Source organism: Diadema antillarum, unplaced genomic scaffold (genome assembly GCF_040938485.1).
Source record: "Diadema antillarum isolate AM-2024a unplaced genomic scaffold, OU_Dant_1.0 scf00000159, whole genome shotgun sequence".
NCBI lineage: Eukaryota > Metazoa > Echinodermata > Echinoidea > Diadematoida > Diadematidae > Diadema > Diadema antillarum.
The window spans coordinates 547,501-561,736 of record NW_027271048.1 but is presented as its reverse complement, the minus strand read 5'-3'; positions in this window follow the sequence as shown (position 1 = coordinate 561,736).

Here is a 14,236-nt window from a genome sequence, read left to right as displayed (position 1 = left end):
CATCACCCACCATCCAGACGCTAAGAAATGTTGGAAATGTCAGCAAGCGTACTCATAAGTATTTTGTAGTTAAATGCCGCACATCTATTACGTGGGTCTGACTAGCCGAGGCCTTTAATCCTCCAAACCATGTGGGAGGCGTAATTATGCTAATGGCAGTAGCAGCCGCTTCAACACTCGCAAGCTTTCATTCATCCTATTCGAAATATTAGATGAAAGAAAAAAAAAAGCGTGCGCGGTGGAAAGGAGCATTTTTCATAGGTTCTCCCCGGTAGCAATTAGTAGAAGGGGCCTTGGTATGAATCGATGGTCGGATGGCTATAAATAGAAGCAGTGCTGGCTTGACGTTTTCATTTTGAGGAGCATCTGTCACAGCCACCCACCCCCCCCCCCCCCAACTCCTGTCATCTCATTAGCATGCACACCAAGGTCTTGATCGTTTCCTTTCTGCTACCTGGTTGAGGACTTCCCGCTGAATAATTGATGCGCTTCCGAAATTTCTTCTCGTTACCGCGCAGTCCTGCCGCTGGGAAGGCACCAGTGTTTGTTTGTCGCACACCTTTGAGCATTCGCCTATCTATACTTTTTTTTTTCTGGGTGTCCCTTAATCGCAATTCCGCCAACCCTTTAGGGAATTGTCTGAGGGAATTGGAATAGAAAAGAATATTAGAGTGTTTTGTGTGTGTGTGTGTGTGTGTGTGACCTCTTGCTGTACTTTTATTCCTCAGTTCATGAATATCTCTCTCTCTCTTTACTTTTCATCTTTTTTTTTTCTTTTTCTCCCCCAGGAGTGATGAGGAATGTGTGGCAGGTGCCGGGTTGCGGAAATTTTCAATTTATTCCGGGATCGACGCCTCAACTAGTTTCACTGCTACGGATTCATCTCTGTCCCTCGCACAATTTGCAATCTTTGGGAGGTGGCATGAAAGCAAGAACTGCCTGTTGTCACGGATTGATGAATTTTAGGATTTTATTAGTTTTTTTTTTTGTCCTCCTGGTTCCAAAACTTCACTCGTAAATCTTTATTACTTCTGTTCTAAGAGCATTTTGATGTTTTATTTCTTCACAAAGGGTTCATGTTAAATAAATAACATGTACTATATCTGATTAAATTTGATATGTTTTCAGCATAAACAGTATATCTGATCACATTATGATAATGATTGTTAACTTGCATTATGCTACTGATTATAGTGTGCTGTGTTTTTCTTAACTACACCTTGGGCATTTTTTGACACGATTAAATATAGTTTTTCATTACGTATAACATATGAGGAGAGTCACCATTCCATTGAACAAATGAAGTGGCCTTTTGCAGAAGAGCACATTGTGAAGCTCAATAATCAAATACAGTCAACCTTGCGTAAGTCGACTACGCATAAGTCAAATAATCGCCTAAATCGAAGGTCTTTTCAAGTCCTCTTCTCTTCATATTCTATTGCTTTTAATCCCTCATAAGTTGAATTGTCTCTAAGTCAAAGCTATTTCTTCAGTCCCAATAGATTCGACATGGGCAAGGCTGACTATGATTTCTACAATAGTGGTCTAGCCATGTCCAAATCAATTCATTATTAGCTAATAGTTCAAAAAGAGAAGAAAAAATATTTAAATGAACTGAAATGTAGAAATGTGTTTGTCTTTAAGTGATAATTCACTGCATGAAGAACTATATTGTGATTAAATACATGTATTCAGTAGTGAAGATCACTCTTTGTACAAGTTCAAACATTAAAAGTGTGTAATGTTACATGTATTCTTCCAATACGTGTACTTAATACATGTAATACAGTACACTTCCTTTATAATGAACATGGTTGTAATGAAACTGTCACTACAATAAAGTAGAAATTCAGGTACCCAAGGTATTATCTACGTATCTTTATATACTTTATTGTTTGGCTATTAAAAAAAACGATACATGCATAACTGTAACAAAAGAAAATGGCTGGTCCTGAGGAATTCGTTTTAATGGAAGTTACCTGTAGTAACAGCAATAACAACATAATCTTGAATTGATACTTAAATACAGTACCTGTAGCCCTGTGTGTGAGTGGTTTTTTTTTATTTGTTTGTTTAATGTATAACCTGAAAGTGTGTATAAAACATACTGTGCCTTGATGTAAATATTGGTATTCATGGTTTATTTTTTCTGTCTTATGGATTTATACCAACAATTGTACATACAGTGTATTCCTGTTCACCATTTCTGTCTGTGTGTCCTATTTATCATTTCTGTACAAATGTACTAGACATTCTGAATTTTCTGTACGATGTGCAACACATGAATGTGTCAGTCGATCTAACTACTGTATTGATGATCCATATCTTTTGGGAAAACAAAGACGTATCAGAGAACATTTACTTTAGAGTCTGGTCTGTTGGTCATTGTTTCATCTAAACTGTCTGTATGGCTTTTAGGTACCATGCAGTTCAGATTACACCATTATCATGATATTACTTGTACAGTACTAATGATGCACATAAATGCAATATGACAGTGGTGCTATTCCTAGTGGTACAGATAATGCTGCCGCTGCTGCTGCTGATGATGATGATCACGATGACAAAAATATGAGAATATCACTAATTATAGAAATCATGGAGGTAATGATGCTGATAATGATGATAATGATGATGATGATGATGATGATCGATGGTGGTGGTTATCAGATAAGCAATGATTTTGGTTACCGTAAAAGTGGATATGTTCGTGCAAGTAATTTTTTCATGCAGGGCGGTGCAGCATGAATGTCAAGTGTTTTTAATTCTGCAGAATCAGAATTTAAAATAGTCTTTGTTATACACATAACTAGCAAAAAATATGTGTGCTTTTATTTTCACAGTAGATTCATGTTGCATGAAATGCATGAAAGTTTCCACACCACAAAACTTTTCATTTTTCTTTGTTTCATTTTTCCATCTGAGAAGATGGCTGGATAGCCCATATTCAGCTGCACTAGCTGGTCTTCCATGGGGTCCAGTTGGATGAGAGGTGGGACCACTTCAACGGGTTATGCACCCTGCTCTTTACGATGAATGAATGAAGCTGGATCATTTCATTTCTTCGAGTTGTGACTCTCTCAAACATGCCACCTCCATTTCATGTCCTATCCGAGGGACAGAGTGTTTTGCTTCTTACTAGAGGGGACGGGATGAACATTACATGTAACATTGCTCAGTTAGACTCGGGAATCGAACCAGGGTCCTGTGGATCTGGAGGAATATATGCGCTAGCGACTGAGCCAAATTACTGCCCTGACTTTTACAGTGTATCAATTCATCCAGTGGTGATTGAGACCAGTGGGATGACATCACCATTGGTGATGCTAATGGCAGAGAGGAAGCTAATTGAGGATGACAGTGATGATGACAGCGTGGATGACATCAGCTTTTTGTGGTGATGAGATAGTGAGAAAAAGAAAGTCATTAACTGAAAGACGCTTCAAACTATTTGTGATGCTGACAGTTGTCATGGTACTTATTGGTAGTGCTCATTCTGATGATGAATGGTTGTGGTGTTGATACAAGTGATGACGTCTGTTGCCGTAGTGGTAACGGGGAGGATGAGATGGAAAACATCAACAGCAGTGGTGGTAATGGTGAAAATAAAGGCATTACACTTTGTCAACACCCAAACCACCACAAACAGGATGTTGATCCCAGAAATGTGGTGCTATGATGGGTATGGGGATGGTTGTGATGACATCAACCATTAAACCTTTCTGTCACCAGAGCTTTCACAAAAATGTTCTCCACAAGTAAATGATATCATATCTTCAGAAGATTTTATCCATCTGTAGCCATTTTTTTTTTACATCTCGCATGGGAACATATATCATGAATTCTATGTGCAATACACGGATGTACTTGGAGACGATTGCATAGATTAATAGGCAACGTAGTGAGCACTCGCAGACAATGTTCATATTCATTCCGACATGACAGTGATTACATTGTACGTGAGAGAGAAGAATAATTGTCGTTCCCCTGCCTGCCAAGGTTTGAGCTGGATGTCGGCCTACGAGGGATATCACTTTCATCTCCGGATTAATGATGCACATTTCCTGGAAGACTTAAGTCTCGATCAGACTCATTAACGTCGTGTGTCACCAGGCATCCTATTAGCTTGGCGTCCCCCTCGCCATGTTCGGTGATTGGTTGAAGCCAATATAGCTGTCCGTAACGAGGTTTCTGCATGTAATGACCTATGATGGATTACTCCGCACGTAGACAAAAAGAAAAAAAATAGTATAAGGGCCAGTGTACGCAACTACGTGCTCGGCGAAGAGTAGCAACGTAGCGTCGTTGCGTATAAAAGCACCAAGCAACCTTATATGGATGTAAGTTGAGAGAAAGCGTGTATCTTCATCGTGCGTGTTGAAGTTTAGTTTAGTTCCAGGAAAATCCACTTCACATCTTGAGCATGAGCTGTCATAAAATCCCTATTTGTATAGGCCAGTGCTTTGGAAGTTTTGTTTTACCATTGAGATGCAGGAAGTATATGATGTGTCTAACGCTCACGTGATGATGCAGGTAATGATAACAATGAGAATAGTAACAAAAACAGTAACGATAATATTGATAATGATAACAATACAGAACGTTCATTGCGCCGAAGTACTAATATACAACACGCAAACGTTTCGCAGTGATAGGAGGGAGTAGTTTATGGCTACACTCTCCATTGTTATACGTGTATAATCCCAACAATAGAACAGGGCTGTATTCTCCCAAGTATTCCCAGGCACTATTTATGTCATTCATGCTACGGTGCTTCAGTGGGATGCAAGGTAAAGGTAATCATGATGCAGGAATTACCTTCCTAGTTAAAAGTTTTTACATATAGTTTGGGCAAACTAGAACTCAATACACACATCGGCACAATTAAACACGTTTATTAGCACTGAAGATATATACTATATGTACAAAAAAAAAAACACACACACACAAATGTAAAAGCCGTATTTAGATTGAAAAAAAAAAGAATGTGAAATTTTATTCACCTGTCACATCCACTAAAGGAGACCTTTCTGTACACCATAATGATAATGATAATAGTAATAAAATGATCTATCATATATATATATATATATATATATATATATATATATATATATATATATATATAAAGAGAGGGGGGAGAGAGCTGGGAGGGGTGTCTTTAGCGTAGACCAAAATTTTAGAAAAGGCAACATAGCATAAATGCTTTAATTCCATATTCATATCATGTATATTGTGGTTCCTGATGTGAGACAAACTTATATTTTCTTCGAGTGAAGGACAGAAAAGAATATACGAAAAAGCTTTGGAAATTTTACCTGGAGGCGGATTTTATATATTCATTTATTTTCTTTTAATGCGTTGCTATGAATAGAATACCAGAATCGGTTGGTATAGAAGCCCGGGGAATCCCCGGTGAGGGGTGAGTCGTCTCCAGAGAAGGCCTGGAATCCCAAACATCCCGGTAAGAGTGTTCTCGCGGGGTATTTTTAGCATCTCGCGGGGGTCATGTACCGCGTAGAATCCTGTAGATCAAGTTCTCTTTCGCTTGGTCATCACAGCTGTTCTTACTCCAGCATCGAGACAATGATTATACGTCGCACCATCACTGCTGAATGAAGTACTGTACAGTATAACTCTACCGTAGTAGCATACACTGTTAAAGGGCAAGAAACTGTCCCCTCTCTCTCTCTCTCTCTCTCTCCCTGTCTCTCTGAGATTTCTATGCCGTCACAGTGTGTAATCGAATATAAAGATATCATATATGTATATGTATATATATATATATATATATATATATATATATATATATATATATATATATAGTATATATATATATATAGTATATATATATATATAGTATATGTATGTATATATATATATATATATATATATATATATATATATTACATTATAGCGATGTTAAATAATCTTAACAATAATGCCACCGCTGCTATACCACTACTACTATACATTCTACTAATATAATAATGTGTACTATGGTAATAATGATGATGAAACAATAATAATGACGATAAAATTAAAGTTTTTATATAGTGCCTTTCCGACACGATCCATCCTGCTCCTATTTGATTCGCATTGACAGTTGTGTTTTGATTTGCATTTATTTTGGGCGCTGTATATCTACCTCATAGAGGAACAGCTGCCAAGTGTAAGAATGACACTTATTGCCCGAACATCAGCTATCACCTGAATTGATATGAATTCATGCTTTCGCCCTGTATGCAATCGGTGCACTTCAAACGTAGATACGGAAATTAAACAATGATAACAATTTTTTTTTCTCAAACTACTTCACTTTTACAGACAGATTGAAAGACAAACACACACACACACACACACACACTCACACGGACATGTACAATGCTCAAAACATTGAATACAGTCGGTGGATTATGTTATGTATAAAATGATAAACTTATTGTTTTATGGGATGCATTTTAATAGTAATTATTCTGTCGAAAAATTTGGGGCGCTTTGATAGTACACTGCAAAAAGTCCGGTGTTAAATAGTGAACACCGAGCTGGTGTTAAATTTTCGGTGCTCATTTATGGTGTTAAATTAACACCTCCTGGTGTCATTTCCAAATTTTAAACTGTTTTTTGAAGAGTTTCTTAGTAACTGCACTTCTTGTTGATTTTTAAATTAAACAAGACGATCAAGAATTTTACATTAAAATACTAGATTTTTGAAAAAATGTGAAAATAAATTTACACCACAGTAACACCAGCTGGTGTGGTCTCTTATTGAAGCTGGATGGGTGTTAAACCATTGATATTAACACCAACAAATATCAAATCAACACCATGTGGTGTCATTTTTTAATTAACACCAGTACAGTGTCAAAATAACACCAGGTACAGTGTCAAATTAACACCACGAAGTGTCAGGTGAACACTTTTCAACACCATCACAGTGCATTTTCAACACCTGTGGGTGTGGTCCTTTATTGAAGTTTGACCGGTGTTAGATTTAACACCTGTGGTGTTAAATCTAACACCGATGTTTTTACAGTGTATAAATACCCTTTGCCAGAGTGTAGAAACCACTAGAATTTCGTAAATCATCCCGCCCCATAGTGCAGGTATTCTTTAAATGCTCATTATAATATTCTGAGACCCCCACAATCTGTCATCATTATGCGAGTGGCCCCTTACGTCTTTTCGGAATAAACAAGATTTACATCCAATAAATTTGATATCGGCTTTCCACAGCCCTCTGGAGCTCAACATTTGGAATGCGTTGATTACTCGGGCGCCGCAAGGATCACTCGCTATGACGCGACTGTCAGTTACAAGTTAGGGAAACGACCCTCCTCAACCTTCCCTTGCCTCTACCCCCCCCCCCCCTCCCACCAAAAAAAAAAAGGAAAGAAAAGAAAAAACAGAGAAAGGGAGAGAAAAAAAGAGCGCATGTTAGGAAAGTTACCATTTAATTTGCAAACGTTCTATAGACACAGTATAACCATATCGCAGGAATAACGTCGCAAACAGATTCTTTATCCCCGCCCCCGGTTGCTTTCAGATCCAACTTAAATGAAGTGTCCGGCCTACAAAATCACATTGGATAAAAAACAAAACAAAACAAAACAAAAAACTATGGTGTCTTCTGCGAAAACATTACCTCTTGAATATTGAAAGGAATGAAATAAACAGTCTCGAGTTTATTGATCGGGATCTATTTTTTATGAGACTTCATTGAGACGGAATTGCAAAATAATAAAACCGAAAAATCACTTCAGACTAATTGTTATGAGATTAAATTACGTCATCTTGAAAACTATTTCAGTTTCAAATGAGTTCGGCAATTCGTGATCGGGATTTATCAAACTATAACCGAAAGCACTCTAGAGAGTGTATTCATCGAAATTCCTGGAAACTGGCAATTAAAAAGTACTTTCGTTATTTTGTTTTTTGTTATTTTTGTCTTTTGCTTTTAGACCAGTACGGAAGTGAACGCATTTTATTTATTTATTCTTTTGCTGTTCATGATATTGACTGTGTGTGTAAATCAACGAACTAGATAAGAAAGCGAATTATGAAACCATTTGTTCTAACTTTAATTAAGCGTAATAGGTTTTCCCCTTCCAGTCCAGATGTGAAAATCAGGACCATTACAACGTTTTGAATCGTATAGAAATAACTAAAAGGGATTTTATTTGTTTCATCAATAGTTCTCTGTCGGTGCTTTCTACGAACAACAATTGCATTCGTCAATTAACTACAAATTTTACTGTGTATTATACAGTAACAAATCTCAACGGAATTCTAGTATATAAAATGAGCGGAAATGTCACATCTAACGTAGATCACGTATGGTAGTACATGGGCAGCCTTTGAGAATGCGTACACGAAGGCCCCCGTAGCCGCATAGTAAAGCGCGACACGTACAAACCACTCATTATCATACACTCTTCTATTCATTTCGCGTGTGTGCGCTTGTCAGTGCACGAATGTAACGTGATCTGGCAATGCGTGCCTCCTAACCTTTCAGCGTCACACCCCCTCCTCCCGAACCTGTCTTCATACATTAGCCGGCAAAGTCCTCAACGCCAGTGAAGTGGGGTCACCACGCCTGACCTTCTGTAGCCCCCCTCTCTCTCCTTTCATTTGTCATTCTTTTGTTTACGATCATCTCTTTCCTTCTCAATATCCTCATCCCCTATCTGTCCTTCCCCGTGCCCTTCCTTCTCTCACCCCCTTCCGCTATCTCCCCCCTCGCTCTAACTCACATCTCGCCCTCCTTACCTAGCTCTCCGCTATCTGATTCTCTAATTCTCTCATGCTTGATGATGATCTATCTGTTTATCCTCCCATAGTTCCATAGCTTTCTCTGTCTTCATATTTTTCCAGCTCATCAATCAGTCTATAAAGGGAATATTGCATGTCAATGTTGTGGTACAGCATACGAATACAAAATTAATGTTTTGAATTATGGGTGTATGCTCGGAGGAGTGTTCCCTTTTCGAAGTAAAGCGAGTATGATATGCCCCAGTTGCTTGAATTGCTCCGGGGCCTCTAGACGGATGTTATACTCTAGCATTTTTAAGAGTAGTTTTGAGGTAATCCTATTAGACTACAGGCATGATGAATTCAATAACAATGTGCAAACAAAAAAGGGGTGGGTTGGGATTGATTTTGAGAACACTTCAGTGAAATATGTATAGACACTGTCTGAGAAGAATAACATACAAATTGTGGCAAGTGAAATCGCTTGCGCGAAATTCCCAGACAATTACATTTTCAATATTACCAACGAACAAAACACGAGCACACATTCATGCATGACATTCAAAGCGACGAGTGTTGTAATCCCACCAAAAATCCCCTCCCCCCCCCCCCAAAAAAAGGAAAACCCACTTGAATTCGTTACAAAATGCGGAGGAGAGAATTATAACATTTCAATTTCTTTGCCGTTGTGTCTACAGAACTAGTACCCTCAAATGATTATTTCTTTGCGTGCAAATTCTGTTTTGTTTTTGTTTTGTTTTTGTTTTTTTGCTTCTCACATTGTATGCTACACTCTCCATGCTCACTTCCGTGCTGCATTTCTTCGATTCTTCGCATCATGCTCTCTTCTCCCACTTTTATGCAGCATCCATTCGCAAATGTCTAACTGTCAGCTGCATTATTCTCGATTTTGGCAGGACGTCATCCCCTCGTTGCTTGGCAACGCCCCTCCATTCTCTCCTATGTATCTCCCCCGGCCAGGTCGTGTTCCACCAGGAGCAACGTCCGCTGTGAGAATCCGACCCGATTTTTGGGGGGAGGTGTCACCCTTGGCAAAGAAGAACTAGTTCGGAACAATCGTTTTTGCAAACAACTACACAGATTGTTCCCTTGAATTGTATTCCCGTGTGGTTTTTTGCGGTCTTTTTCTCCAGACGACGTCCTTTGCAGAATGAATCAAACGTTTGTACTTGCTCCTAATTTTCTGTTGATGCTGATTCATTTACCATAGATTTGGAACTCGCCCCGCGCGGCTTGGATCGTGTCAGCACGGATCCTCCCTTTCTTAGAAAGATAAAAAGGGATGCCCGGATGTTTTTTGTTCCCTTCTTTCTTTTTTCACCTTCCATGCGCATGCAATCGACCGATAAGAAACTGAAAAACGGCTTAAAGTTCATTCATCTTCTTCTTGATCACATAGAAATCCCTGCGACCTATTAACTTACAATCAAATAACAATTTTATCCAAAATCTAAATGTGAGTTTACGTTCTCCAATAATATTCATTGGAGGTGACATTTATACGCATTACGAATTTAAAAAAAAAAAGTAGTTTAAGACGCCAGGTAGCCAAAGGAATTGCGAGAAATGCCAAATGATTTCCCCATTGGTTTACCAGAGTTTATGTTCATTCGTAATGGTAATTATACTAGGTGTCTGAGTCAACTGACTTCATATTTTTGGTTGTTGAGTAATTCTTATTTTGTTTTCTTTTTGACAAACTACCCACGACATTACCTTTAACAGAAACGTGTGTGAATTTCCATCTGTGAAAACAGAACTACACATCTAGGAGGAAAATTCTGAAAACGGTTTCCATTAGCAACAAGTAGTTATGCATGCCCACCTCGTTGTAACCACAGACAGATGTGTGTATATATGTGTGTGTGTGTGAGTGTGTGTGAGTGTGTGTGTGTTTGTGTGTGTATCTAAGTTGGCTAAGTGCTCGCTACTTCCAAACACGGACCTGTGGGTGTCTGTATGACAAGTGAATGACGCCTGCAATATATATTTGTGTTCATCAGCGTAACCCCGCTCGTATTTCAGAATCACAGTGAAATAAACACATAACATAGAAAGGGAAAGGTATGGAAACAGAATCTTCGTTTTGTTTTCATAAAGTTACTATACAATGTACAAGTGTAAAAAATAATGAATTATTATTATACTTCTTTTTATAATTGCAATGACATATTTCATGTCTTGTTACACCCTTAACTGCTTAATACATTTTTAGAAATAATTGTAGAGAAATAACAATTAAGTCAATATCGATTAAAACAAAACAACAACATTTTATATGCCGAATAGCCTTACTTGTACATGCTTTTTCTTTTTTCTTTTCCACATGCCAGCAGAGAAGCAAAGGGTCTGTTTAATAATTCTTTGTAGGATCGGAGGCAATTCTCTCCTATGGAGCTGTGGGAAAGCAGTCAGTTTGTAGTCTTAACTTTTTCAAATGCGAAAGGGTGAGAGATGTATTCTGTAATGTTTCTATATTGATGAAGTCATTGATGCTATCTGTTTTTCCCAACACAAACATACACTCTCAAGTGTGTTTTCATTATGTTTCACATTGATATCGTGTGTTTATGAGGAAATATTTTACATCTGTATTGTAAGTTTTGTGTATATATAAAATGCTAAAAAGAATGCTAGGCCTGGTATTAAGTTTATGTTACTGAGGAGGTCACCTTATAAGTTGGAAAATCGATAAGGGTAAAATCAATGTTATTACATACGAAAAGGCTGTTAATTCGTGTTTTTGTTTCTTATTTTTCTTCATACTATCTAAGTTTATATCGCTCTTTAACTCCGTCTGTTAGTCAGTCAGTATGTCTGTATATCACATCTCTCTTTCTCTCTGAAGTATATGTATATACATCATATAAAGGCCCGCATTATACATCGTCTGTCTTTCAACAACCGGTACTTGCATACAGAATTATCATCGACGAATTTAGAGTGCAAATACTGAGTGGGTGTGAGTGGTGTATGTAGCCAGGTGTCACGCAGGTGAGAGTGGGCCGACTATCGTACGAGCAATACCCACGTGATTCTCGTTGCTATGGGAACAGTTTTTTTTTTTCTCACTCATATTTTAAAGGGTCATCATGTACTGGCTGTGGAATACGCTCAAATCTACCAGTATACAGTACCACCATCATCGGCACAACACCAGACCGTGGAGGGGCATGGCTATTTCACGGGTATCTTCATAAAAATGTGTTGCGATAGTGGACTTCTATACGAGTATCATCGGAAATACATTGTATAGAATACGGAACGAAAAAATAAATAAAATGTGCCTATCTAGGTCTACATTCGACGCATAAACGCCATCTTGTGACCGCGAAAATGACATTCTATTCATTCTTGGTGGACCTTAAAAACACCTTGAATGTAGCTATATATATCTCCCCTTCCTGATTAGTCATTCTTCGCACATTCTTGCAGCTATTGATACAAACCCTCATAGCAACATGGCTGACAATGGACTCCTCTAATATCTTAAAGCTATCATGTTACGTAACGCGAACGTCCTCGCACTAAACACACCCTTGGCAAATTCCTCTGTTTGTAGGGAGTATGTACTGTCGACGAACATTAATGCATTATTTTGATTTCACCAGGGAGGGGTCTCACCTCCCTGATTTCACCGTGGAGCTTCATGATTCCACATATCCGTACGATGTCACAGCCTCGATAGATTTCACATCTCTTGCAGTAGTTGTATAATCAGCTTGGCATCTTACTTGCCGATATCTTTTGTTTTCTGTTGCTGCGTACTATCTTTTTTAGTGTTGATTGTTCACTTTTCAAGTTCCTTTCTTATGATAAATTATAACTAAGATAGGTAGGTCTGCACGGAGCTGCCCTGACTTTATGTTAACGTGTGAATAGCTTACTCCGATAACGGTGTGACCATTATGAACATGGCTATAATATCTGTTCAAGATTCTAATCTTTCATCTCCGTCAATTGTCATTGTTATTGATTATTTAACAAAACACTAACAGTGGTATTTGTTGTTGTTGCTCTTTTTTTCTCTCTCTTCTTGCAAACGTTGTTTATGGTTTGTTTGTTTTCTCTCTTTTTCCAGTAGCTAAGGATTAGAATCCTCTCGACGTGCCCCATCACTGCTGCGGAAATCTAGCCAGGTCTTTACCCCAATCTGCGCCTCAGACATGTCTTCGTCTTTTTCATTCAGAGCAGAAAAGAAAACGTCCCTCTCTTCCATCGTTTCAGCTGATAAAACAGCCCCAAGAATGAAAACTGAAGGCTCCCTCCTCCATCAATCAAGAAATTTATCTCCACTTGAAGCAAACTCCCCCGCACACCAAACTCCCCACAGTCACCATGCATATAATAGTAATGCATATAGTTGATTCCTCTCACTCTCGTAAGATTTATCCCACATCTGCCCCTTTCTCCAAACTCTACCTCCCGAACCTGTCCTCCCGCTCACGTCAACATCCATTCGTTGTCATGGTGATCTGGCTTCTTGTATAGTGTATCACTGCTGGGGTGACGGAACGCAAGATCGGGGGAAGAGAGAGAGAGAGGGGGGAGAATATTGTGGTTAAAAACATAAGAAAACACAGAAAAGAGGAATGCGAAAAGGGAAAGAGAGAGAGGGTGAAAGACATTGATTATTGTTACCACGTTTTAAGAACCTGCTTATAAGCATAACACACAACATGCGACGTTCTTTATGGAGGAAAACGCCATATTGTGCAAATAGCAAGAGATGTCTTACTTGGCCGCTCGCCAAATGTGAGATTAAAGCTACAAACGTACCCTTAATTCTATATTTAGTAGATAAAGGATCAAGTCTGTAGCAGTTGCAGTAAGGAAGCATTAGTGGAAAAACAGAGATGACACACACAATGAGCTGCAGCGCGTGTTTGACCAGGTGTTGACATACTCATTTCAATCGCTTTCATTGTCACGATTTTAAAAAATAGTGATTGCCATTGTGGTTGTTTAGCGTTTGATGTTCTGTTAATTTCTTGATCTAAACTTATATGGTCTATAGATACGGAGACTACTACGAACTTGACATACAGTTCAGCTTCAAAGAAAAAAAATGACTTGAGTTTGTTGATTTCAACGATTACAACATCCACATTACCAAAGGACGAAGTGGTTATAGTTTTGTGCTTTGCATCCGGACCTAATTCAGTTTTGCACCTTTATTCGGATATCAGAGACGCCAATGTTAATATTTAGATATGACTATCGCGCAAACAACCTGCTTATTTTACCGTCCTCTGGAATGTGTCCAATTCAAATCAACCAGCTTTTTCATGAAAACTCTCGACATTATTGTCTCTTATTCATTTTTCGTTTCAGATGGTCAAGTTGTCGTTTTGATGCATGCGAGAAGGCGCAGAAAAATGTTTGTCTGTATGTGCATGGGTTCTTTTTCCCCCACCATATTTTGCACCTCACTTCTTGATCTCTCTCCATTCATTTTCTCTTT